This window comes from Chionomys nivalis, chromosome 4 (genome assembly GCF_950005125.1).
Source record: "Chionomys nivalis chromosome 4, mChiNiv1.1, whole genome shotgun sequence".
Taxonomy (NCBI): Eukaryota; Metazoa; Chordata; class Mammalia; order Rodentia; family Cricetidae; genus Chionomys; species Chionomys nivalis.
Window position 1 is genome coordinate 47,198,333 of NC_080089.1, and position 27,089 is coordinate 47,225,421.

General features: G+C 42.6%; 1 protein-coding gene and 1 pseudogene across 4 annotated transcripts in view; one reads left to right on the forward strand and one right to left on the reverse strand.

Moving 5' to 3' along the window:
• Positions 1-27,089, forward strand: part of Nxpe4 (neurexophilin and PC-esterase domain family member 4) — a 292,750-nt gene that overhangs the window by 102,695 nt on the left and 162,966 nt on the right. The window lies entirely within an intron of this gene.
• On the reverse strand, positions 17,841-19,107 carry LOC130873497 (40S ribosomal protein S2-like; annotated as a pseudogene).

Below are 27,089 nucleotides of genomic sequence, written 5' to 3' on the forward strand. Positions count from 1 at the left end.
GAAAGTTGAGGCTGCTGTCCCTTCTTCAAGTAGGAAACGACCAGGTGATCCCACCTCACCTTCCAAAACTATCTTTCCATTATGACTTCTTGGTAGGGTTTGACTATGGTTCGTTCTCTCCAAAGCTCATGGTGTGATTCAATTGTCATTCTGGCAAACTTGGGACGTGGTCGTTTAATAGCTGAGGTCTAGGAGGGGGATTCATGACAGTCTCATGGGAGTGAGTTCATTATCACAACAACAGGTTACCATAAGGCAAGTCTGCTCTCATCATTTCCTTTTACTGTGTCATGACACAGCACGGAACCCTCATGGGAAACCAAGTAGATCATGGGACCAAGCTCTTGTACTTCCTGCTCTCCCAAACTGTGAGCCAAACATCCTTTCTGCCTTAAACATTACTCCATCTAGAACAGAAACAGATTTAGACACTTCTTTTTCTAGAGGCAAAAATTTTGCCTGGATGGGATTTATTTATCTAACTTTCAGTCACCTGCGAGTTCTGCCCATGTCAGGTTCCTGGAACACGTTCCTATCATTTCCTAAAATGGTAGTGCAGAAACAGGCAGGGCAGGGTCAACACAAGGGCACCTCTTACACGTGCAGCTAGGGAGAGCACCGAGGCAGAGCCCTGGGAGCTTATTCCACAGAGCTGTTCTCCCTAAGGGCTGTAGTAAAGGCGGAAGTAAATGATGACCATGTTGTCTCCCACGGTTTAACAATTCCCAGGTATCTGGCTTTTTTGTTGAGCACTTGGCACGAAGTACTGCATTGAATTCCCCCCAATTTATCCTGGAAGTAAGGGCCTAACCATTGTGTTCCTGGGAGATGGTGCCGCCATAGTGGAAGCCACCTAGGAAGCAGGAGAGAGATGGAGAATAACTAAGGCTGCCTCCGAATAATTCCAAAAACACCTGGAGTCTGCCCATAACTTGTTTCCTTCTTTCAGAGATGAAAGGGACTTTCTGCCCCAATGGGGAAGGAAGATTTTGCTGTTTGAGACCCTGCCCTTTATCCCAGGTTGGTCTCTAACTTACATAGCTCAGGCTGACCTTGAACTTGTGATCCTCCTGCTTCAGCTTCCTGGAGGAGAAAACTTTTTAATAACCACCATTGTTTACCACCCAGGACAATCAAACAAAACTGCCCTCTGAGAATTTTACCATCATCATTGCTGGTAATTTTTAATCAAGAAAAGGCATCCTCATATCTTTCCCCAGCGAGTCCTGGCCTCCATCCACCCACATTAATCACTTCAAAATAGCCTGAGAATTCATTTAATGTCACTGCTTAATCACTTTATTAAATGCCACTGCTCCTTCCACGTGAGTGTTTGTTTTTAGCTCATCTCTGACATCCATCGGTGCCTAAGAACTCCAACCTCTTTTCAAAAAGCCCATGAGTTTCATGTTGTGCCTGCTTCAGGGACCCTCTGCCAGGAAGACCAATGGACTTGAAATCCCCCCATAGGAAGCCATTCTTATAGATAAGGGTAGCTCTCTCATAGTACTTCTCCACAAGGCTATTTGATTCTGTAAACTTTTATTTTTAATATTATTCTCAAGAGAAAATTGTATAAACAGTGTAGAAATTTCAGGAGTGGAGGGAGAGGTAACTGAGGGGCAGGGAAGTTAACAGTCTGAGATAAACTTTCTATCGCCAACAGGAATGATACCAAAATGGGTTTTGTCCCATTGACTAAAATCAAGACTTTTAGCAGGGGAGGGTGGTGTGTACCCATTATTTCAACACTCAGGATGGTGAGGTAAAGGAATCATGAGGTCAAAGGTTGTATAACAAGACCTTTCAAAAGAAGAAAGGAGAAAAAAGTAGCAAAAAATTGACAAAGATATTGTTGACACTACTGAGGTAAGAGTTGTCTTATCCAACCTCACTGGGGAAAGATGTAGCTGTGGTTGTGGGAGGATGGTAAAGGAACAACTGATACAGAAAGAACCTTCTCTAGAGGGAGATGGTTTGCACTTGATTGATAGCATCTTGGACAATAAAAATAAATCTGAGTTATAAATAAGTTCTCTAGGTTTTTTCAATTTTTTTTTACTATTTTTAATTGTGTGTGTGTGTGTGTGTAATTCCATGGAGGATGGCGGTGTTAGGTGTCCTGGCACTGTGCTGGTCCTCTGTAAGAGCAGTATGTACTCTTGACTGTTGAGCCATCTCTCCAGCCCCAGGAAGGATTTTTTTTTGTCCTATTACAAAATTAAGTTGTATTTGCACACAATCACCAATTGACCTATAATGGCTAGCTGCAATACGGGCTTAAAAATGATGCTGAAGCCTTACCAGCTGGAAGGCAAGCCATGAGGAATTCAGGATGTCTGGTGTGTACAGAGAGGAGATGTGCTTTGCTGTGATATCAGTCACTGTCCTACTGCTGTGAAGGTACACTATGACCAAGACAACTCCTACAAGAGAAAGTGTTTAATCCGAGGCTTGCTTACAGTTACAAGGATTTAGTCCATTATCATTATGGCAGGGAGCATGGCAACAGGCAGGAAGACAGGATCTGGAGCAGTAACTGAGAGCTATATTCTGATCTGTGGGCAGGTAGGCAGAGAGAGAGAGAGAGAGAGACTGGGGCTCACTTGGGCTTTACCCCCAATGACATACCTTCCCTAACTAGGCCACACCTCCTATTCTTCTCAAATAGTACCACTCCCTGATGACTAAGCATTCAAATATATGAGTCTATGGGAGTCATTCTTATCCAAACCACCACAACTGCCCAACCTACTAACCCCACACTAACATGCTGGTTAATCTGCCTGAGGCTGCTATTGAGCACTGAAGAACAAGGTCCTTTTCCCTGTCATTTAAGCCTTCAACGTTTCTTCCTTGCAGGAATTTGGGACTGATGCTATTGCTTACATGTATTTAAAGGTGATCTTTATGCTTCCCGAACCCCATTCTTGCTTTGCAGAGGAGGAAACTAAAAATAACAGGAGTAATTGACTGCTCCTTCATTTAAGGTCTAGAGTTCCAAAGGTACGTTCCTGCAAATAGAGTTATTTCACTGCCTGTTGTAGGATATATATCTGGGAAGATCACCAAGAAGTACACAGGTTGTTACACACCTTCCTGTGGCATTCATTCCATTGGTAAAGGCGGCATTCTATTTGGAGAGAAGTACTGGCTCCTGAACAATCATTCCCGTGCATCAGTAGATAGAAACATGGTGTGTGTGTGTGTGGGGGGGGGTCACATTTTAGAAAGCCAAAGCTATGATTTTCAGAATGAGGGAGAAACCTTTGACTATGGGATGAGAGCCTTTAAAGACCAAGAATATCAGTTTTCCTCTTCATTTGACTGATTTGATTCCCCATAACCACACTACTGAGGTGTGCATGGGTTTGCCCCCATTGTAGAGGAATTGTGCCTCATGGAAGGAGTCATCTGTCAGGCTGGGGTCTGTATCCAGGCCAGCATGGCAGAAGTTGGGAGTCTTTTCAGAAAAACAGACAGGCTCCTAAGTAGAGGTGCAGGTAAACAGACATGGGTAAGCAGATATAGATAGGTGAAAGACAGACAGCAAACACACCGATGACAGATAAATACAAGAGCCGTGCATGGTGGCGCACGCCTTTAATCCCAGCACTTAGGAGGCGGAGGCAGGCGAATCTCTGGGAGTTTTGAGGCCAGCCTGGACTACAGAGTGAGTTCCAGAACAGTCAAGTCTGTTACTCAGAGAAACCGTGTCTTGAAAAAACCCAAAATAATAGATAGGTAGATGGACGGACGGACGGACGGACGGATGGACGGATGGATGGATGGATAGATGGGTAGGTGGGTGGATGGATAGATAGATAGATAGATAGATGATAGATAGATAGATAGATAGATAGATAGATAGATAGATAGATAGATAGATAGATATAGAGCTATCTGCAAAAGCAGTGTTATAGATTAGCATTTGATTTTCCAGGCCATGACTTAAGATACTGAAATGTGGTTCTTCTGGCAGAGAAATAAGCACACATCCAGGATGTACAGACTACACGGGTACTGATTGATTTATCAAGCTGAGTTTATACTAAAAATAGAGGAAGAAGAAGAGATATCCAGAAATGAATCAAGACAGCATCTATGGCAAGAGAAGAAAAACAATATTGTAAGGAATGTCTAGGAGATTACAGAGAGCAGTGGGAGAACATCTGAAAATACACACAGCCTTAAACAGTCCCCAAACAAGTTCCTGTTAAGGGGCAGAAACAGATTCTCTGTAGGCATTCTTATCCACATGCAAAAAACGCTGCTGTTTCTACTATATTAAGAAAATACTCTTAATGTGGAGTATAATCCCTATCTCCATCCTCATTTTATATCGTAGTCCATCTGATGATCAAAACCACATAAGAAAGTCACCAGTTCCATTCAGGCAGGCTCACAGCACCCTCAGAACACAGCTGATGTGGGATTCCCTCTGTATGCAGTGAACAGCACTGGTGAATAAAGAAACTGCCTTGGCCTGTTGATAGGGCAGAGTAGAACTAGATGGAGAAAACTATACTGAATGCTGGGAGAAAGAAGGCAGAGTCAGGAGAAGCCATGTAGCCCTGCAGGAGATAGATGCAAGAACTTTACCCAGTAAGCCACAGCCTCATGGCGATACACAGATTAATAGAGATGGGTTAAATTAAGATATAAGAGTTAGCCAGAAATATGCTTAAGATATTGGCCAAACAGTCTTGCAAATAATATGGCTTCTGAGTGGTTATTTCAGGGCTGAGCAGCTAGGAACAAACGAACAGCCCCCTACTACACATAGCCATTTCCTACCTTCATAGACCGTATAAATTAAAGAATTAATCATGGCTGCTGCAGGCAGGCAGGAGTATGCTCCCTCCCCAGAAAGTAGGCCCGTTTTCTTTCTCATTGGTCACTGATGTGCCCGCCAAGTCCTCCGGAAAGTCACACCGGAAGAGCACCACATACAGCTCTAAAGATATTTGTTGTACCTGCCTTGGAGGCTTCTCAGGTGTCCTCCATGCTCCGAGAATGCCACCAGTGCCATCATGGCTCCCTGATGTCAGTCTTAGATCCTGGTTCTAATAGACCCTAGCCTGTGTAGCCCATGTCCCTGGTGATGCTGGTATTCAAGTGAACACTTGTTTAAAGCTCATTTCCCCCTACCCAAAGCTCTAACTTGGTGCTGCTGTGGCTGATCCCAGCGCCCATTTCAGCAGCCATGTAGGATTGTAGCCTCCTTGGACTCCAAGAGGCAGAGAAAATGGGTAGCCATAGTCATGGACGGGCCTTTCAGGGCAATTTGAGATCAGGAATACCCAGATGTGAGCGACTGTCAAAAGCTGCCTCCATTTAACTGCATAGGTTCATCAAAAGCTCCAAATACCCTCCTTTTCACATGAGTTAACAGGAATTTTAATAATAAAAATTAGAACGCTCAGTATATATTTTGCTCCCTATTTCATAAAAACTAATTCATTAGAACACTGTAATTAGTCTCCTCCCCATCTTTACAGATACAACAATGGGGGCACAGCTAAGGAATTTAAAAGCTGGGTGTCAGAAATGAGACTGAAACTCAGTTGGGCTGATGCACAGCCAGTGCCCCTGACCAGCCCAGTACCCCGCCGCTTGCTTGGCTGGAGGGTTTATATCTACCAATTACACATGACATTCCAGACTGACTTTCCTGATTCAGTTGATAATAAAAATTCTTTAATATACAAAATCTCAGTAATATCAGAGCTAAAGGACTGGAAAAGATAGAACATTTTTAACGTAATTGCGTTTCAACAGAAGCTGAGGGAATCTGGCATCTGATAAGTATTACTGATGTAAATTTGACACCCTAAGTCATCAGTGACTGTGAAGTTAGCAGAGAATTTTTGCACGTTTGATTTTGTTCTCTTTATCATTGCATAGCTTGGACAGGGCCATCATTTAGATAGGGGTAACCCTTCAAATAAGCAATTTCTAAAGATTAGCGAATGCTTTGACTATTGCTGCAAAGATTTAATGAGTCATGTGCACTAAAGTGATGTCATGTGACATAATTAGAGTATAGCCCGCTGAGCACATGAGAAAATGAAGAGGAGCTTGGGATGTAGCTCAGTGGGCAGAGCATGTGCTAAGCATGCATGTGACCGTAGCTTCAAACTGAGTGGTTATGTTATAGACTTTAACATATATAGAAAGTGATTATAACATATAACATGTTATAGACTTTAACATTATAACATTATGCCTTAACATTTATGTTATAGACTTTAACATTAGTATTTTACTATGCTGATAGTGTTTTGAATATCACTTCATCTTTTACTAGAATTTAACTCAGGCTTAAAAGGGTTTCAATTACTGTCAATGCACCAGTCTCTTGCCTTTCCTAGCTCACCAGTGCACCCTCTCTGGTTTTTGTTGTTGCTGTTGTTTTGTTTTATTTTGCTAGTTATTCTTCCTTCATCTCCAAAGTGCAGTATGTTCTAGGCTCAATACTGGGACCTCTTTTCTTTTTTATCTGATCTCTCTTGATTGTCTCATACAATATCATGGCTAAGTCCATACATACATTGGATACTTAAAAATGTGTATTTTGGGTTTACCTCTTTCTGGACAGCAAATGAGTGTGTGTAAATGGTTACTATCTCCACTTAGTTGTCTTAAACCTATATTTAAGCTTTAACTTTTAAAAAGTGTGTGTGTGTGTGTGTGTCTGAGTCTATTTATATGCACCATGTGAGTGCAGAAGCCTTTGTGTCAGATCTCCTGGAACTGAAGTTATAGATAGTTATGGGCCATGCAACATGGGTGCCTGGAACAAAACCCATGTCCTCTGCGAGAGCAATATGTTCTTTTAACTTCTGAGTTATCTCGCCAACTTCTAGCACTAAACTTTTGTTCTTCTCCAGACTCACACAATCTTTCTCACATAAGCAAATGGTGTTCTCTCCATCTGGCTATTCTAGCAGTAAACCTTTGAGTCATTCTGGATTCTTCTATTGCATCTCTTATCCAATCTATAAATTAATCTCCTACAATCTGTTTTCATACTGAATCCTGACCGCTTCTTGCCATCTCATCATTTTCCTGTGGATTTTAGTGTTTGCTTAATGCTCCCCTCTCTGCATCACTGATTCTTAAGCAGTGGTTTCTTTAAAATATGAAGCACCCCAATATAATCTGCAAGGCAAGCTGCTTCAGTGTCTTCTGTCAAACTCAGAGTCATCATAGCACCCCCAGCACCTCCCAGCCACCTCCTGGCGGTCACTTCTCTCACTCCTCCCCAGAAGGGTCTCCCTCCTTCACTTGGCTTCAACCGTGCTGATACCCTTTTGCCCCATGTATATGGCAGTCACATGGCTGTCTCGGGAGCTTTCATTGTATTTCACCTGACCAATGCTCCTCCCTCATAAATCTACCTGACTCTCTCCCTCACCCCTTTAGTTCTTTGCTCAGACCTCACTTTTTCAGTTTCCCACGGTTGCTGTAACTAGACAGGCAAAGCTTTGTCTTAAAATGATGTGTATTTATTATCTTATAGTTCTGTAGCTGAGGGATTTCAGGAGTCAAACATCAAAAGAGACATTGCATTCCTTTGATGGTCATTGCTTTGCCTTTCTAGATGACTCTCATATTGCTTCACTCCAGGTCTTTTGCTCTGCTCCTAAAGCTGGTGGCATGACATCTTCAAATGTTCTTTTATTATCAGGTTCCATAGTCACACTTCTATTTCTGAATCTGACTCTGTTGTTATCCTATGTAACTACACTGGGTCCACCTGAATGGCAGATAATCCCATTTCATGGACTCTCATCTGGTCACCTGTTCAAAGGCTCATTTTCCATGTAAGGTAACATAGTGTCTCCGTTAGGGTTCCTATTGCTGTGAAAAGACACCATGACCACGGCAACTCTTACAAAGGGAAGCATTTAATTGGGGCTTCTTACAGTTTCAGACATTTAGTCCATTATGGTCATGGTGGGAAGTTGTTGGAGACCAGCTTTGACAAAAATACCACTTACTAGGGTAGGGGCTTGGGGATTAGAAGTAAAAAGAATGTAGACGTGAGTGAAAATAATAAGACAGGAACATAGGATCATACCGGGAAGGAGTTCCAGTGAATACTGAAATCACCCACATTTAATTTCCATTTGCTTAAAATACCCCTGACTTCAAAAAGTAGGAGTAAGAAAAAAAAACTCATTAACATGATCAAGGAAATGAAAATACCAGTTGAAAGTTGCTTATTACATTCTTAGTTAAAGATTTTATTGTTAGAACAAAATAAGCCATGCTCACACCCTAGACCAAAACATTCTAGACCAACTCATTGCTATTTCCCCAAGGGAGTAGGAACCTAGCTGGATTCTTAGACTTTTGTTTGAGTTAGAAACAAATCTACTCCTCTATTCCTGAAATACAAGGTCTGAATATTAGCCACACCTGTTGACAATAACCTTGAGAGAGCAAAACTCTAGGTGGGACCTTTGTTTGAGGTTGAAACAGACAATAACCCTGAAGGAATGAATAGAAGTAAGTTCCAACTCTCTGACCTTCAAATAAGGTGGAAATAGGCTCACATTTTTGGGCCTCCACAGGAAGTATGACAGCAAGCAGGCAGGCATGATGCTGAAGAAGGAGCTGAGAGTTCCATATCCAGATCAGCAGGCAGCAGGAAGTGAATGATACGACCTGCCTGAGCATTTGAGACCTCAAAACCCACCCCCTAGTGACACACTTCCTACAACAAAGCCACACCTACTCCAACAAGACCACACCTCCTAATAGTGCCACTCCCTCTGAGCCTTGGGAGCCATTTTCTTTCAAACCACCATACATAGACAGTCACAGGTTCTAGGAATAAAGACATGGACATGTAGGGGATTGCCATTCAGCACACCACAGTGAACTAGTTAATAGGCATTTTCAACTGAAACAGTTAAGTTTATGAATCCTATTCCCTTGCCTGAATCATGTTGTTTCTGCTTTAATTTTCCTTTATGACATTTATCACCATCTCACACATTACAGATCTAGAGTGTATCTGTTTAAGGATAAATGGGCTTTTATTTACTACTATGTATAATCTGTAGCTTATAGAAGACCAGCTAGAACATAATAAGTACTCAGCAAATGTCTGTTGAATAAGTAGAAAAGATACTTCATAAATAATATCATATGGTAGACTGAGACCTACAACTGGAATCTGCTAATAAAATGTTCATGGAGAGGAAGATATCATGAGAGCTTGTCAAAATCTTGTCTCCATAACTGTGCTTGAAAGACTATACTTTTAACACCTTTGTGGTTAGTTGGGATCATACAACTAATTCTGGCCACTGAAATATGACAGAAAAGGATCCATGTTAAGTCTAATCTGCAGCCATAAAAAGACTTTTCTTTCTCCTCCACGCTGAAACCAGGGATAGAAAATTTCAGGTGACAAGGTGGCAGAGGGCAACATTTTAAAAATTATTTCTTCATTTTATTTTATGTGTGAGTATTTTGCCTGAGTGTGTATATATGTGCACCATGTGTGTACTTGGTGCCCATGGGAGGCAGAAAGAGAGTATCAGATCCCATGGAACTGAAGTTACAGGTGGCTGTGAGCATGTGGGTGTTGGTAATTGATCCTGGGTCTCTACAAGAGCAACAAGTACTCTTAACCACTGAGCCACCTCTCCAGTCTCAATAGCAACATCTTTGATAGCTTGAGTTACTAAGAGGAGTGTCTGTGTAAAGTAGAGCCTTCACTCCATTTCCACCAGCAGAGCAAGACATGGAATAAAATCAACAAATCAGCTTCTGTTGCCGTAAGGTGCTGAAAGTGGGTTGGGGATGTGGGTCAGTCAATAAAGAGCTTGCCTAGAATGCAGAGAGCCCTGACTTTGATACCAAGCTCCACATAAACCAAGCAAGGCAGTGCATGCCTGAAATCCTAGCACTCAGGAGACGGAGGTGGGACAGTGGTGAATGCAATGTCATCCTCAGCTACATAGCCAGTTCGAGGCTTGTAGCTTGAACATAGATCAGGATCAACTCCTGAGACGCTTTCTCAGAAGCAATCAGTTGTCCACATGAGAGATAATAGATCCCAGGATAGACTCCAATACTCGTACTACAAAAGTGCACCTTTGATTTTATTGTGAAGATTAAAAAAGAAATAAGCCAATTTAAAACAAACTCTGGATTATTTGTTATCAGAATATAATTAGTCTATTCTGATTAATGCAGCTTGCATTACGAAAAATTGGATGCCCTTGCAAAACACAACCTAAAATGCATGCTGCCGACTTTGCAGATGGCCAATGGCAAGGAAACTAATATCCGAAGCTAGAAAGGTTATGATGTATGTGTCATATGGTGAACCAGTATTTAGCAAAACTGTCACTCATGTAACTTAGGAAGTAGATTGTTGTGTGAGCGAGACAAAAGCTCAAGGGAAAAACAAGATGTTAGAGGATTTGCTTTGTGGTATTTGTCATGTTTGGCTCAGTCTTAGAAAAAATAAGCCCAGGGAAGAATTTCACAATTTCAAAGCAGAAATGAAAGGAAGTGAAGATGTGTAAGGATTGACTCTTTGCAGAACGGAAAAAGCCAATTGCTTCTATACCCCCAAATAGTAAAATTTAAGTCTGAAAGCAATTTTAAGGCAGATGCCAATAAAATCTCTCAGCAGATTATATTACCTAAGGGCAGGGATCAAATTAAGGATATATTGCACAGTAAATCTTTTTCAATTGTATGAAATTACTCATGGCAGATATTAAGGGCAAAATTTGTCTGCAGAAGTGTGGTAGCCTGGAGAAAGAAACTGTGAGACTGAAAATGCGAAGACACACACCAGATAGGAGAAATTTGTCTCAAAAAAAGCTGTGAGCCTTCTCTTTTTCTTCTCTTCCTTTCCCTTCATGGAGAGAGTAATCTTATGCCATGAGGCAGGTAGAAGGAGAATCTCTGTACCTGGTACAAGAGTTGGGGAACCTCAGTGTCCCCAAAGGAGATGGAATCTGAGCTGAATCAGGAGGGCTTCTGTTTTAGACAGCCGCCTATATTCCTGCTGAGATGTGGGGAGGAGGTGGTCCATAGGATGGATGCTGAGATCCCTGGGTAGGTGATGTTAGAACCAGAGGAGGGGGAAGAGCGACTCCTCCACTTGAGTGAATGAGCTGGTGGGTTGTCAGAGAAAACACACATGAAAAGCACAACCCAGGATGGAAAGTCAGAGCCCATGTACCGAGAAGAACATCTGTGGTGAAACGGGATAGGATCTGGGCACAGGGTGACAGAGGCTGGGAAGGATGAAGAAGCTAACCATGTACAGGGTGCCTTATGGCAGAGCCCGGTAGATGGACAGCAGAGGTGACAGTAACCAGTGAGAAAGGGGTCTCACAGTGGTGGCTCATTAGCAAGAAGAGGGGAGCATCCGCAGCACACGTGCAGACTGGAGAGGAGTTTGGTTAAAGATAGCAAGGAAAGGGACTGGTAAGGTGGTCCAGCTCGTAAAGTGCTCGCCTTGCAAGCATGAGAACCTAAATTCAAGCTCTCGGAAACAGAAGGAAGGCATGGTATAACACACCTGCAATCCCAGAGCGAGGGAAGCAGAGGCAAGCAGATCCCTGGGGCTTCCGGACCAGTCCGCCCAGCCTAATCGCGACTTCCTGGCCTGTGAGAGACTCTGCCTGAAAAACATCGTGCCAGATATGGTTCCTGGGGAGCAATACCGAAGACTTCTGTCTTCCACGGGCATGCTCACTCACATGTACCTGCACACAGATGGGACACACAACAAACACATCAAGTAGTGAGTAGGGTGGTCAGTCATATAGGGAAGAAGCTGCAGCAATGGATGGTGGTGACAGAGCCCTGTGATAAACTTACGAATATATACATATATTCCTTATGTATGCATATATAAACTTGATACACATACACACCTATGCACATATACATATGTGCACACTGTTCTGAGAGATCCTGGGGACAACAGTATTCAAGTAGTAATGGACATACCAAGCATCTAGATTATAGACCCTAAATACATAATACTAAAATTATATGACATGTGTGTGCATAAGTATGTAGAGACTAGAGGATGTCAGGTATTATTCTCAGGGTTTTTTGGAGGGAGTGGTTTGGTGTGTGTGTGTGTGTGTGTATCTGTTTTTAAATTTTTATTATTCTATTTTATGTATACGGGTGTTGTACACTACTGTGTGTACCTGGTGTCCTCAGAGGCCAGAAGAGTGTGATCTGTCACCTGGAACTAGAGTTATAAGTTGTGAGCTGCTGGGAGCTACTAAGAATTGAACCTGGGTCCTCTAGAAGAGCAGCTAGTGCTCTTAACTGCTGAGCCCCCTCTCCAGCCCCTGTTTGTTTTAATTAAAGGTCTAGACATCCAACTCAGGTCTCCCTGCTTGCACAGCCAGTGCCTTACAGATGGAGTCATCTCTCCAGCCCTATTACCTGTTTTTCATATCTAATTTTAAAGTTATGCCTTTCCATAAAATCTAGAGGTCACAAAATTGACATTCTTAATTCATACTTAGAAGATGTGAGAACTCCCCCACAGGACTGCGCAAAAAAAAAAAAAAGAAGAACCATGGCTTACATGGAACTGCATAATTAAAATTTAAATACATTCTTAAACCTTATTTAATTTAATGTACATAGAATAAATCTATAAATAATTATGGCACAGTAATTTTATTATTCTGCTTCAAATTCTTATGAATATTTATTTGTAGAAAAAGGGTAACTTCCGAAAGCTATCCACCTAACACAATTTCTCTTCATTTTATGAAAACTGCTCATTTGTACTCATTTATTTAGCTATTTTGAACTTGTAAATTATTCTATGCATCAAGTGAACAGCTTTCATAATAATTGCTGTTCCAGTTCATAATTATAATAATAAATATTCCTTTGCATTTTTAATAGACTGAGAATTTTCATATATAAAACATGTTTAGAGAAGCAAGGTCTGGGAGCGCAGGCTTTCAATCCTAGCACTCAGGCTGAGGCAGAAGGATTGTGAGTTTGAGGCGGCTTGAGCTCCATAGTGGGTTCCAAGCCAACCTGGACTATACTCTGAGCCTGACGCAAAAACAAAACAAAACACCAACAAAATCCAACCAAATGTGCAAAGGGACCCGAGGACAAAAAACGAAGCAGAATCATAGACAGAAAAGTGAGGAGAGGCACCCTTTTTATTTGTTTTGGAAAATAAGATTTATGCTTGCTGAATAGAAAGTTTGTCTGAAATATTTGCCCATACAGCATATTTTAAAATTAATGAGCGATAGATGAAGGATCACCGTTGAGACCCCTCTTCAACTGTTACTTATTGATTTCTTCTGCCTCAATCAAGACACATATGCCACCTGAGCCTCATCCATGAAAGTAGGCAGTGCTGTCTACGTTAATAAAAGTAAAAAGTGCATAGACATTTTATAAATTCTTGAGGTCTGCACAGAACTAATTGATTTGAAACTCTCTTCTTGATTAACATCTTCATTTTGATCTATTTTGATCATTCTCTCACGCTTCCATTTGGTCTGTTACTGTTTTGACCACAATGACACATGATATTTTAAAAACTATTACTAATAGGTATAGTTATGACCTCTGTTTCACCATCAGAACACCGAAATTCATAGTTAAGAAAGGGCAGACCTGTTTCCTTATCTAAAGAAACTTAGTGCACATACTGATAAGATCCAACTTGAGGATCGACAATTTGAGGATCCTCTAGCAGCCCTTTCCCCTCAGAAATCAGACCTCTCCCCGCCCACCCCTGCTTCCTAGTTGATAAGCTAGGCTTGCTAAGAGCTTGCTGCTCTCAGAGTTGAGTCTTCCCCTTCCCTCTTGCAGCCTCCAGATTCAAGGTAGCTTTGAGTTACACAGGTAGCTCACACGGACCTGTCCTCTCCCCAATGGAAACCTTTAAGATCGGTTTGTTTCCCCAGAACTGAATGGAACTGAGAATCTTTCTCTCCTTCGAGACACAATCTCATAGTTGCCTCCAGATATGGTGTATTAATTCTCCAGATAACTCATGGGACCAACAGGCAAGAAGTCTGTGTTTGACATTCACTCCATTGTAACATCAGCGAGACTGTGGGAGGAAGCCTTTTCACTGTCAGCTTGCCACAACAGCATCTATTGTAGATAAAAGCATCTTTACGGGAGTCTGGGAGGCCAGGCAAGAGCTCCAGGACACTGTTGGAGCAAAGAATCTGGGAATGAACTCACTGAAGAAGCCTGAGGGGCTTTACTTCACCCGTCAGCTTTTCCTCAGACATCGCAGACAGCTGAGCAACGTTTGACTAGCCCAGGGATGTAGGTCTAAGAGGTCTACGTCTTCCTCACCCCATACTGTGTACTGTACTGGAACAAGTGTTTGAGACAGGCTGAGAGCAGGGGAGAAGGCCACGGGGCTGGGAATCCACTTCTGTTGCAGTGTTACACCATGTTCCCCAGGGAATAGATAATGTCTATTCCCGTAAAAGGTTATGAGTCCTGAATTACTCAGTTAAGTCTATTTTTTTTTCCTCATCCAGAGAATGAAAATAAGGGTAGAAACTGCTTCCTGAATTGTTTAGCATCAAGACAGGGACCACTCACAGAGAGTGTTCAGCAGATTGACTTACCCTCTGTAACAACCAAGTGTTGAGGTCTGGGCTAATCCAAGGCTTCCCTGCGACCCTTAAGTATGGAGAAGAATCATAGCTCCTTTTCATAGGAACATGCTTGACTGATCGACTAACAGCCTGGGGCCAGGGCCTTGGGAGCTTTTCCCTGAGGCCTGACGGGATGGAACACAGCTGCTTCTCGAAACCAGGTATATGCTTGACCAAGCCAGTAACGGTCTGGTGCCAGGGCCTTGGCATTGCAAACTTCAGATTATGAGAACCCAACCCTTCCCATCACATGGGGCTATGGTTAGCAGTCCCAAGCCCATGTGTAATGCTCTCTCTCGAGATACCTGTTTCCTTCTGTGCAATGTTGTTTTATTAGCTCACTGATATCACCCCATTGTATACTTTCTGCTGACCTTGGCCCACTTCTTCCCTGAAAATACAATATAAGGTGTTGTACTTCTTAATAAACTTGCTTGGTATATGATATGGTTTATACAAGACCTCCCAGTCTAAAACTTATCTGTCTCCTTATCATCAATCTCCTGGCCCTTTTCTTTCAGGACCCTGTTACTGAAGAATGACCTGCTGGTCCAGGTTGTCTAGAATATTTATAAATTGTATCTTAAACTGACCTTTAATGCCTTATTAAAACTATTTTAATCTTTGCTACAAAAATGTGTTGCAATGTTTCTTTCTCAGGTAACTCTTTCATTGTTAATACCAGTTAGTGTCCCAAAGACATTTCTACCTTATTCTCTGTGAAGGAGATTTGAAGCCTTAGTCAATATTGAAGAAGACAGGCTTAAGCAGCAGCTGATGCCCGTGGAGAAGGGATTGGGGTATCACTAATATCAGTAGAGATGAGTTCAGGGTATTAGCTGATATTAGCACTGAAAGAACTGGTTTAAAGGAAAACAGAGTGCTAAAATTCTAGGGCAAAGATCGAAATTGGACTACTGTCAGAACACAGAAAATAAGAGAAATCCAATTGTATAAGGGAAGAAACAAGTTTTACAACGTGTGTGTGTGTGTGTGTGTGCGCGTGCGTGCGTGTGTGTTCTAGGAAGTAGTGCAAAAGTCAGAAAAATCAATACCTTGTAAATTGCTAGCACTCAGAGGTTGGCAGGTTATCACTTGCAGAGAAAGGACGCAGTAAGCAGGTTTTAGAAGCCTTCTATCCAGCAGCACCACAAATTGGCCAACGGTGCCCATGGAGGAATGCTCAGCTCAAGTTCCAGTAGATAGAAACGGTGTTTCGAACAAAGGCATTGGCCTGTTTGCCGCCTAATTTTCTCTTCTAGAAGCTCTCCCCATAAATGCCTGCTACAAGTTTTTCCATTACGTTGGGTGAAGTATTTGCCGTTGTTCATGAGAATGATGATGAAAATGAGGACAATAATGACGAGGACAATAAGGAAGATGGTGGTGGTGATAATAAAGAAGTTAATGATGGTGGTGATGGTGATGATGATCACTTAATTACTGACATCCATAATATCTGCTGTTCCCCAAGTATCAACCCAAGATTTGTGCAATTGTTACCTCACCTCGGTCCTGTGTTATTGATATGAAACGGATATGACCTGAGCCTCGATACTTTGCCACCAAGGGACCCATGCTCAGAGATGTGATGTGATCTGCCCACACTCACATCACCGCTAAGTAGGTATGGAATACATAAGCTTGACTTACGTGAGAGGAAAAATTATCTATTGATAAGATATCAGAAATTCTTCTGTAAAAAACATTGGGAGATTAAAACTATTACTAAGGTGTGGATTTGAGAAGATCCAGCAGTAGAGAATAAAAAGATGAACCTTTTTGCTCTCAGAAATGCAGATCAGATTGGAAGACCTTTCAGAGGAGATTGTTTTGAACATGCTGTATAACCTTACCCTGCATTCAGAAATACTAAGCAAAGGCCTCTAAGCACAAGAAGAGAAAGATGTTCAGTAACTACCAGCAACATACAGGTTGGGGCAGCTGTCTTGTTTGTCAGGGAAGCCACTAAACATACTGAATTAGCTAGATCAGGAGGATACAAATAACACAGGTCAGATATAACCAACTCTCTAAACAAATTAGAGGTCATGAACTCTTATTACCGCCTATTGGGAGCTATGGCTTTAAAGGGGAACAGTGTAGAAACTGGAATTTTTAATAGGTAAACAGTGTATGAGAAAGTAAATCATTAGCCACATACCTAGTGTTGGCAAAAGTCTCTGGGTCTCTGAGCCATGACCAATGACATTACCAGAGCAAGAAAGGAAGGGTGGTGTTTTGTTCAATTCCAAAACCAAGAGAAGCAGAAAACCTATGCCCCTGAAAATGTCAATTATCAAACACCTTGTGGAAGTTTCCATTTCCACAATCACTTGAGGTAGGATTGCTCCACTCCTTATCTCGTCACGAGCACTTTTTAAAAATAGACTAGGAAAATTAAATAGAATAGAGACATTCTTACATAAAACAAATACATAACCAAGAAACACCTGTCACAATGGAAATTCATACGGTGAACTCAACAGATTACTTAGAACAGAATTAAAATAAAGAACAGAAAATTGGTTAGATAAGAAATGAGCACAGTATGTGGGCAGTGCCGGCTATAAAGGTCTTACTGGGAAGCACGATTAATACAAGTTCAGAGACAGAAATAAGGGTTCAACCTGAAGGTCAGAAAAGTAAAGCATACAGCCCACTCACTCTTACCTCTTCCTCAGTCCAAAATGCCAATCCTGCCCCCAGCAATCTCAGAATGAGACTGTGATTGAGAGCTGTCTCCTCCCATTTTATATTCCTCTTCTGGGATTAAAAACGTGCATCACTACCACCTGGTTTCTATGGCAACCTAGTGTGGTTCCTGGGATTAAAGGTGTGTGTCGTGGCCTGGTCTGTAAGGCTGGCCAGTGTGGCTGTTTTACTTTTCTGATCCTCAAGCAAGCTTTATTTATTAAAATACAAATGAAATGCCACTAACATAACTGATAGGCTTTATGTGAATGATTTAAACCAAAGGAGCAAGCTAAGAATTTCTTGAGAGTGTAAAAACACAATTAACAGGAAAAGAGAAACTGATCTGGCTACTTTGAAATCTATCCAGTGGGAGAATCATAAAAGCAAAACAAAGATGTTACTCTTAGTTTTGTTGTTGTTGTTTCTAACACACTTAATTCACTTTATTCTTCCTGTATGAAAACTCTTATGTAGTGGTCACAGCTGGTGCCTGGGTTCAGAGGACATCACAAGACGGTCAGTGCATTCCTGATGAGACTTGGTAAACACAGTCTCTTTGCAGATTTTGGGGGTCAGGTAGCTGTAGGTCTTAGAGACGGCATCAAAGGAAGCCTTGGCAAAGTTGTCCAGGGTGGCAGTGCAGCCCCTAGCTGATGTGTAGCAGTCATCAGTACCAGCCAGCAGCAGCAGCTTCTTGGGCACAGGAGCGGAGACAATGCCAGTGCCTCTGGGGACAGAAATGAGGCGAATCAACCAGAGCCACAGTGGTGCCGTCACTTTGCATCGAACAGTGTGGGGCTTGCCAGTCTTGTTCCGCCAGAGACAATGGAAAGCTTGACCAAGATGATGGCCCCTCGGATGGCAGTGGCTTCCTCCTTTGAGCACTTAACGTGAAGACCAATGTGACCATTGTAGTTCCCATTAACAACAAGGCCTTGAACCTGGCCCGCTAGTCAACCTGTTTCTGCACTGGCATGATCTTTATAGAACCTTATCTTTGGGGGATGCACCCAGGAAAATATCAATAATTTCAGATTCCTTAATGGGCAGGGAGAACAGACAGATCTCCTCCAGGGACTTGATCTTCATGTCCTTAACCAGGCGGCCCAGCTTGGTGATGGGGATCCAGTCCTTACCGTTGGGTTTACCTCCACAAGCCCTGCGGCCTCAACCACCACTGGCCCCTACAACGGCTGCGGACTCCTCCGAGGAAGTTGCTCCAGCCTCCTAATCCTGGGCCACTAGGTCCTCAAGTCCCTATTGCTGCCCCCACTGTCTTCCTCCATTTGGTGTTTCCCCAAAGAAGAAGGACTCTTAGGTTTTTAAGAGAATATTTGCATGATTGGAGAAAGACTACTCTTCAGACTGAGCTGACACAGGGAATCCTGGATGGGATAAAAGATCGGAATGAATCAAGATTAACACACCCTGGGAGTTAGTCAATTTTCTGTGGCTGTGACTAGCGCTTGAGGTAAGCAGACTATAAGGAATAAAGATCTGTTTGGCTCACAGTTTCCGAGGCTTTGGCCTGGTTGGTTGATCTTTGACCTGTGGTTGGTTGATCCCGTTGGCCAGGCTTGGAGTGAAGTACAGTGTGCTGGGAGAAGCTGCTGGCTTCACTGAAGCTTGCCGGACAACATCCTCCCACCTCCAGTCCACTAAGCCAAACAGTAAAAGATTATAACTCACCAGCAGCATCAGAAGACTCACCAGCAGCGTCAGAAGCCTCCTGCACAGGGACCATTGGAAGATAAACTATCAAATCTTGAAACTTTGATGCCTGAAAACAAATCTATAGCACATCAGTGTTGTGGATTAGGTTTCCAAAGTTCATTCAGATGCGAGCAAGACTTCTTGGGAGCTTCTCCTGGAATCAATGCCGCTAAGAATGTAGGAGAAGGAGGACTGGGCAGGAGGAGAGGCTGCATGGTGGCCCCTCCAAGACGGAATCACCATTTAACAAAACTCTAAAACACACAATAGTGTGGGATCACAAAATCTATCTTCATCGCGAGGCTGGGAACTGAGTGCTAGCGGGATAAGGAAATACTGATTGTGGGGGCTGCCTCACGTGGAGATTATTAGCAATGCTTTTGTCAAGATGCATTTAATTATGTAATTTCAAAGTTATTATTATGTATAAGTTGTATCTAAATAGAGTTTGCTGGAAAGAGGAACTCTGAAAAATAATAATAGGATAAACATACGACTCGGCCTAGGAGACCCGGTCAGCTAGCCAGTGTTTCAGAGAGTGAAGCGACCACGTGTTGATGGGTCTGCCACGGACCCCTCTACCGTCCCACATGCTGTTGTAGTAAATAAAACAGAGACTCCGTGTATCCCTCATCCAGCCGTGGTGATATATTTTATACACAGGATCCTGACAGTGAGACAATGTACTAGTCTTAACTCCATATTTGTTCAGTTTTACTTGTATGTGTTTGTGTGTGTGTGCACATGTGTATTTTCAGTTATATAACTGAAAATGTGATTGTTGGCATATCTACTAAGACAATCTCTTGTCTATTCTCCATTTTAATAATTTTGCCATCTCAGGAGTATTATACAAATAAAACTATATCATTTGTGAGGTTTTAGATCTTCTAGGTTTGTCTGATTTTTTTTTTCAATCTGCATGATTCTATGGAGATTTCCCCAAGTTTCTGGGTAGTGGTAGCTAGTCTGTTTTTATTACTGAGTTCTAACCTCTGGAATGGATCTACAGCAGTGTGGTTATCCCTTCACCCACTGAAGAACATCTACAATTCTTCCAGTTAGGGGTTATTACCAATAAAGCTGATATGAACTTTCATATATAGAGCTTTGTGGGAATATAGTTTCCTTTCTCTGAGCTGAATACCCTACCATACAATTGCCAGTGTGTATGCTTAATGGAATATTTGGCTTTGCAAGAAACCTCAAGGGGCTGGGGAGATGGCTCAGTTGGTATAGTGCCTGCTCCACAAGGCATGAGGACATGAGCTTGGCATATTGGTATACTATACCTCAGCACCGGAGGGGTACACAAAGAAAGAAGCTAATTGGCCAGCCAACCTAGTCGAATCAGTGAGCATCTGGTTCAAGGAGAGACCCTGTCTCAAAACTTAAAGGTGGAGAGTGATCAAGGAAAGACGCCAGACAACATCTGGCTTCTATATGTACACACACGTGTTCATATAAGAAGTGCTAACAAGTATATACAACACACACTCACACAATACACAAATGCAAAAAGAAAACAACAAGCCACCAAACTATTTTCCAGTTTCGATGAGTGGTGTGTAAAGCAAACCTCTCCAAAAGCCATCTCCCCCTCCGCCCCCATTTCCTCCCACTCTTCCTCTTTCTCAAGCTTCTCTTTATCAGTTTCAGCCATTCTTATCAGCGTGCAGCGGTTTGTCCTTACTGTTCTAACTTCCACTTCCCTGTGGGCTAGCTGAGCGCCAATCCGTGGGCTTCCTTACTACTAGCTGCACACGTGTACGTCACCCATCTCCGTCCGTAGCTCTTGGGATTTTTTAGTGGCATCGCTTGTTTTTATTTCTCTTTGTGTTTTTAGAAACAGGAAAGAGTGGATCCATTCCCACGGCAACAAAGATGTTCCCTGGGGAAAGAGTGACTCAGATATCGAAATGAGTAGACTTCAAATTATTCTGAATTATGGAAAGAAAAAGTATGCTTATAGTACATGAAATAGAAAATACCAGCACAGAAATAGAAACTGTGTTTCAAATAGAAAATTACAGCTTAGTTTCATTAAAAAAAAAAAAAAAAAAAAAGGCCACTGAACACAGGTGCCATTGGGATGACTCAGCAGGTGAGCCGACCACCTGAGTTCAAGCCCTACAGCCCACATGGTGGAAGGGACAAACTGATTCCTGCAAGTTGGCCTCTAACTACCACACGCAAGCCATGGCTTTCACGTGTGTGTGTGTGTGTGTGTGTGTGTGTGTGTGTGTGTGTGTGTGTGTGTGTGTTTCAAGACTGGCCACTTTGTGTTGGTTAACCACTCAGGGGACTCATTCCTGGAAGAAGCTGTTTCTCTCTCCCTCAGCAGTCGTTGGTTGCCTATAGTTTTTTTTCCAGGAGTGTGACCCCATGAGATTTTCCTTTTTCCACATCAGTATATGTGTTGATATTTCCATTCTTTGGGTCTTATTTAGACAGATATTTCTGGGAGAGACTATTTGACAGCAGACTTCCTGACCCTCTGGTTCTTACACTCTTTCTGCTTTCTCTTTCTCAATGTTCCCTGAGCCATAAGTTCAGGAGAAATGATGTAGATGTCTCTACAGGGGTTAGGGTCCACAAGATCTGTTGACCTCTGCACTGTGTTAGGCTGTGGTTTCCTGCAAAGGTCTCCATTTATTGTAAAGAGAAGCTTTTGGGATGTGATAGCTGCAGCTGTCTGTGGGGATAAGGGTGAGACTTAGGATTTAGTTGGGTATTGTGCTGGTCTAGCAAAGTGACAGTAGCAGATTCTCTTCTAAGACCATGAGCTTACTAGCCCCAGAAAGCTGGCTAGGTTTTTAATACCAGGCATAATTTCCCTCCTGTTCAGTGGGCCTCACGTGCAATGATAGACTGACGATAACGAAGATTTTTTTGAACTGATAGATAAACTGATAGACATCAATAAAACTAGATAAAAAGAGCTCCAGAAGAGGAATAGAGAGAATAAAGGAAATATCATCAGAAACACAACTTATTGAGATGGCTCAGTGGTTAAGAGTATGTAGTGTTCTTGCAGAGGACCACACTTGAGTTCCAAACACCCACATCAGATAACTCACAGCTTCCTGGAACTCCAGCTCCAGAGGACCTGTGACTCCCTTCTGGCTTCCATGGGTGCCATGTGCATACACTAACCTCCATACAGACACAAGTGCATGCAGACGGCTAAAAATAAATAACATAACTACTAGCCAGGCAGTGGTGGCGCATGCCTTTAATCCCAGCACTCGGGAGGCAGAGGCAGGCGGATCTCTGGGAGTTTGAGGCCAGCCTGGTCTACAAGAGCTAGTTCCAGGACCGGGCACCAAAGCTACAGAGAAACCTTGTCTCGAAAAATCAAAATAAATAAATAAATAAATAAATAAATAAATAATAACGTAACTACTTTAGACATAGAGAAAGTCTTACATGTATAGATTTCAGAGACTTTACAGAGACTTGGGGAGGATACATTTAATGTAAACCTCTTGTACATATGATGGTACCCACGGGAAACAAGAGGGTGTGGGAAGCAGTCAGAAGAGACAGATAATGGATGTAGCCAATGAGCGGTGATTCAAATGCCAGCTGACTTCTTTCAGTATGGGAGCTGGAGAGTAGAATAACAAGTGGTGTCTGAGGAGCTTTCAAAATGTTCTTTAAAAAATGTATATTTCTTCCCAAAGGTATCTCTGAATACAGTTCTCCACACAGCTAAAATGCCTGCCCATGAAGGCAAAGCTTTGTCAGGTGAAAGCAGCTAGGGATTTACTGTCGGTGGACCTAACTTGCAAGAAGCACTTGCTTGTAATTTTTATTGTTAGTTTCTTTCTAATCTGATCTTGAGGTCTTTCTGTCCAGAGTGACCATAAGCCGAGATATGGGCTCATTTGGGGAGCCTGTTGGGGGCAGAAAGAGGTGCCAATGAGCATCAGGTGAGAACCAAGGAGGCGTAGAATTTACACAACTGCCTTACTGATAGGTTACAGAGAGGATCCGGGTGCTGGTAGGAGATTGCCAGAAGGTATAGAGGAAACAGCTCCACCAGACAATGGGAAATGACGTGTGGGGGAGTGTAGGACCATGGCTTTAAGGTCCACACATGTTATCCTTTGGGTCTCCTGCTAAGGGTGTGAGTTTGTTTATAACTTTTGTGATTGGAGGACCTAATAACATGGCCGTGATGTTGAGCTTTGTTTCATCATGGCCAACAGCTGTGTGGTATGCTTGTGCTTGGTTTGGGATTAGCGAGATGAGGAACAAACAGGGAACTCAGAGCCCTGCCGGAGGTGATAGGATATGATTGGGGATTTCAACATCTCACATCAGGTCTAAAATGAATGGCACCCTATGACTCATTTGTTGGAAAACTCTCTATATGACTATAAAGTATGCTAACGTTTGAAAATCATGACTCCCAATGGGAACCTGGTATCATATCCCAGGTTAAAATAGATTATTCTTTGCTGACCATTCTAACTGTAAATTATATGATTGCATGACAGCATTGAATGCAATAAGGAAGTCTAGCTGTCTGAGCTAGATCTCCAACATAAATAGTGAATACAATATATTTCTGTGAATCATGGGTTCAAGAAGCCTGCCTCTGTTAAAATACAATAAAATGGCAGAGAGTTGTAGAGACATTATACTCCCTGCTTCTCCACAAAACCTAGCACCATCATGGGCACCCAGAGGGCCATTAGCTTTAAGAACACCAGGAAGGAAGAATTTCAGAAGACAATATTACTCAGAGGATACAATAAAGCTATGGAGGCCACAGCAGTACCCCTCCAAGCTGCTCTGTAAGCATCACTTGTCAGTAATCATTAACCCAAAGACAAGGGTGGGCGAGGCAGAGAGACAGAAGGCAGACAGCCGCATTCACAAGTGCACACAGAGGACAATAACAAGCAACTTTTGTTTAAGATCAGGTGTAATGTTAGATGGAAAGTTCCAGACTAACACACTCAAGGTTGTTTAAAATATGGCAATGAGAGGAAAAGAAAAAAAAACACACAAAAAAAAACCCATATCTTTATTTGGTATGGTCCGCTGAGAGCTGGGCCTCTGGATATGACAAAGCATTGCTCAAGTGGAAGGGACAAAAGGTAATGAAAAAGTGATGAAAATCTGACAATGCTGTGTCCGAAAACAAATACAGATAACGTGCGTCCCAGGGCATGGCTCAGTGGGTATAGGTGCTTGCCTCCAAGCCTGTAACCAAGAACCCAAGCTCAAGCCCAAGCTCTGCATGGTGGAAGGAGAATCGACACAAATGATTGGCATGCAAGTAGACACGGTGCTGGAGAAGTAGCCAGGTATCCTACTTCTTGACGTGTAGGCAACAGGAAGTGGTCTAAGACACGTGGCAGTATCTTAAGCATGTATGAGACCTCAAAGCCTGCCTCCACAGTGATACCTCCTTCAACGAGGCCACATCTACTCCAACAAACTCATACCTCTTAAGAGTGCTACTTTCTTTGGGGGCCATTTTCTTTTAAACCACCACACCATCTAAGGCTCATAAAGACAGTAGCGACACCAAACGTAATAATTCAAGGGTGAACTTCACCATACGGGAGAGGTGTGGGATGGAGACTCCTCCTCTTTCCCAACAGCCACCCAGTGACTCCCTCCAGTGTCACTATGATCAATAAGTAGACGGAGGCATGGAATTGAATTTATAATGGACTAAATCAGGGACAAAGTCTGGGGTGGTAGCTGATGCCTGTAATCCAGGAGACTGAGGAAGGAGGATCAGAGAAAGTTCAAGGCCAGCCTGAGCCAGTGAGTTCAAGGCCATCTTGGGCTCTACAGTGAGACCCTGGCTCAAAAAACATCAAAAGTAAAGATAGAACAGGATTGATTAGCTCTTCAGAAGGCCTGGACAGACAAGGTATTCCCTGCACAATACCGTTCTCCTGCATTTGAACATATTTTTTGTGATGAGGATATATCATTTACTTTATTTTAAAATAGAAATTATTTGTGACAATTTTTCTAGTCATGGATTCGCGAGCACAAGTGACCACACTGCTAACTACCCGCTGCTGCGGTCACAGTTCCATTGGGAAGTCCTTCAGCTCCCCTGCATGTAGCACATTTCTGACCTATAGGAAAGCAGCAAAGGTGGGAAGTGACCTCCCTCCCTCCCTCCCTCCCTCCCTCCCTCCCTCCCTCCCTTCCTTTCTTCGTCCCTCCCTTCCTTCCTTTCTTCCTCCTTCCTTTCTTCCTTCCTCCCTCCCTCCCTTCCTTTCTTCCTCCCTCCCTTCCTTCCTTTCTTCCTCCTTCCTTTCTTCCTTCCTCCTTCCTTCTTCCCTCCCTCCCTCTCTCCCTCCCCTCCCTCCCTCTCTCCCTCCCTCCCTCCCTTCCTTCCTTTCTTCCTGTCTTTATTTTTTCTTTCATTTATTTTCAAGACAGGGTTTCTCTGTGTCACTGCAGTTCTATCTGACCTGGAATGCTCTGTGGATCAGGCTGACCTTCAAACTCACAGAGATCCGCCTGCCTCTGCCTCCTGAGTGCTGGGATTAAAGGCGTGCGCCACCACCTGGCTGCCCATTTTCTTGTGCCACAAGAATCCCACACACTTTTCAGTTTTTATTTTCTACTATTTTCAAGCATATCTATAACCAATAGGCAGCATGACATAATAAAACCAGGTATCTATTATAACAGTTACCTTTGGACTAAATTTCCCTATTTAGTTCGTTTTGGCTAAAATATTTTTTTAAATGGTGCTTTACCTTTGTCTTAGAGTTTTGTCATAAAACATTATGAATGAGGAAAGCCAAAAGTAGTGTCTTATTGTGATTTATTTGTATATTTTAATATGCTTGTAAAAAGCAATTTCCTCTTGGTGGCTTAAAAAATACACATATATCTTTTCTCTTCTTAAATTTTACACACAACAATACCATTCTTTACACATATATCTTTTTTCTTCTTAAATTTTACACAGGACAATACCATTCTTTAAACAAAATTTTGTTTATTGGCAAAGAAAAAAGTATCCTATGATCATTAAATAAGTCACACATGTTGAATAAGCTGTTTCTCCTCCAGTTCAGATTTATATACATATATACAAATGCATGCAAGCATGCTAGGGATCCAACCCAGTGGATTATATGTGCCAGGTAGGCAATTACTTATAACTGATCTACATTTGTCACCCCAATTTGATAACTCTTTTTCAAAAGATGTATATTTTAAACATGTGTGTATGTGTGTGTGTGCACGTGTGTGCACATGCCCTGTGATTTTGATAACCCCAGTGTTGGTTCTGGACACTGAACTTGGGTCCTCTCGAAGAGCAGTAAGCATTCTTAACCACTCTCCAGTTCCAACTCTTTTTTTTGTTTGTTCTTAGACAACGTCCTGTGTATATATTTGTTCTTAGACAACCTCCCATGTATGCATTTATTCTTAGACAATGTCCTACATATGTATAGCACATTGTGGTCATACTCACTCCTCCACCACCTCCACTCTTTTGTTCCCACCTCTACTTATCCCTTCCTTCTTCCCCTTAACTCCCAATCCACTTTCATGACCACTTGCTTTGTTTTTGCTTTGTGACCCACTGGTTTTAACCAGGGCCACTCCCATGGGCATGGGTGTGAAGCTATCCAGCTATCCACCACAGCGTTAGCACACACCAGTGGCTACATCACTGAAAACAATAACTTTCTCTCCCATAGCAGCCCTTGCTGGCCATTAACTCCCCCGAGGGGGTGTGGCTTCATGAGCTCATCCCCATCCATGATCAAATGTTTTTTGGCTTCATCTTGTGCAGCTCTTAGTAAGAAACAACATCTGTTATGAGTTCATGAGCACTATGGCCATGGTACAGCCCAAACAGCCCCCTTCTCTTCCGCTCAGCTCTTGTGTCCTTTCCCCCTCTCCCCGCCACACTGTTTCCAAAGTCTAGGTGAGGCGATAGGAGTGTCCCATTTGCTGGTGAACTCTTCTCAGTTCACTTGCTCTCAGCACCTTGACCAGCATGAGCCT